We start from the raw sequence: 1,394 nt of genomic DNA on the forward strand, positions 1-1,394 counted from the left end.
AGTGGGAGAGGAAGAAGCAGGCTCATAGCAGAGGAGCCTGATGCGGGGCTCGATCCCATAACGCTGGGATCCCCCATGAGCTGAAGGCAGACGCTTAACTGCTGTGCCGCTCAGGCGCCCCACGACCTAAACTTCCATCCTCTCCGGGTGCCCCCAAATACCCACCAGGGTGATGTTGGAGAAGGCAGAGGAAGGAGCCAGAACTTTCATTCTGGCTGGGTAGTAATGGGGCCCCTCTTCTCCACGGTATCAGTGGAGTTCATGCAGGGAGTCTAGACTTCCACCCTTACCCAGCAGTAGTGAGCTGCCCCTCTTTCTCTCTTTAATAGGGTGATATCAGATGGAGCCTGAAGGGGAGTCAGGATTTTCACCAGCAGCCCAAAAGAGGAGGCCACTTCCCTGCCCTGCCTCCTCCTCACTGTGGTGTCATCAGAAGCCACAGGGGAATAGTAATAAGATGCTCCTAGCCCCTCCCCCTGCCCGGCCCAGCTAGGCAGGTATCAGTGGAGGCCTAGTGAGAAGCTGGAATGCCCATGTCTGCCCTGCTATATTGAGGATCCGTTCCCTTAGGTGTCCATAGAAGCTAGGTACTGGCCATAAATGCCAGGAAGACTTTGCTTTCCCTGGGGACCTAAGAGGCCACACAAATGATCTTATTTCCCTTTTGTTTTGCTTTCAAGACTCCCAGAGCCAAATTTGGTATACTATATGCCCATACATTCATATATTTACTTCCCTTCAATCTGATATTCTATTTCTAATTCACGTGTTCCCTGACTGTGAATTTCTGTTATGTATACTGTGATGGTCTTTGGATGAGTCACCTTCCCTTGGCTACAGTCTTCAGTTTTTCAATCAAACACCAATCTCAGTATTTCGTGAAGATATTTTGTAGCTGTGATGAAAGTCTGTGATCAATTGACTTTAAGACAGGAAGATTATCCTAAATAATCTGGGTAGACATGATTCAATCATTTGAAAGGCCATCAGAGCAGAGCTGAGGACTCCCTGATGAAGAAGAAATTCCACCTGTGGACAGCAGCTTCACCCCATGCCCAAGACTTCCAGCCTGCCCTTCCTGACAGCCTGCTCTAGGGATTTCATACTTGCCTAGCTGGCCTCCACAAACATGAAAGATAATTCCTTACAATAAATTTTGTGGCACCCATCTATCTCCCACTATTTTGTTTCTTTGGCTGAATCCTAAGTAGTACAAATATTTTTCTAATTTATGGTATGTATTACAGTAGCTGTCTCTACCCCATTGTGGAATGAACCAGAGCATGTATAATAGGTACATGTTCCTTATATATTTCGCTAGTGTCCCCAAGGGTCAAGTTCAACTGTCATGCATTCTCTGAATTTCCCTCCTGAACTCTAGTATTTTCTGTCTT

This window comes from Ailuropoda melanoleuca, chromosome 20 (assembly GCF_002007445.2).
Source record: "Ailuropoda melanoleuca isolate Jingjing chromosome 20, ASM200744v2, whole genome shotgun sequence".
Lineage (NCBI taxonomy): Eukaryota > Metazoa > Chordata > Mammalia > Carnivora > Ursidae > Ailuropoda > Ailuropoda melanoleuca.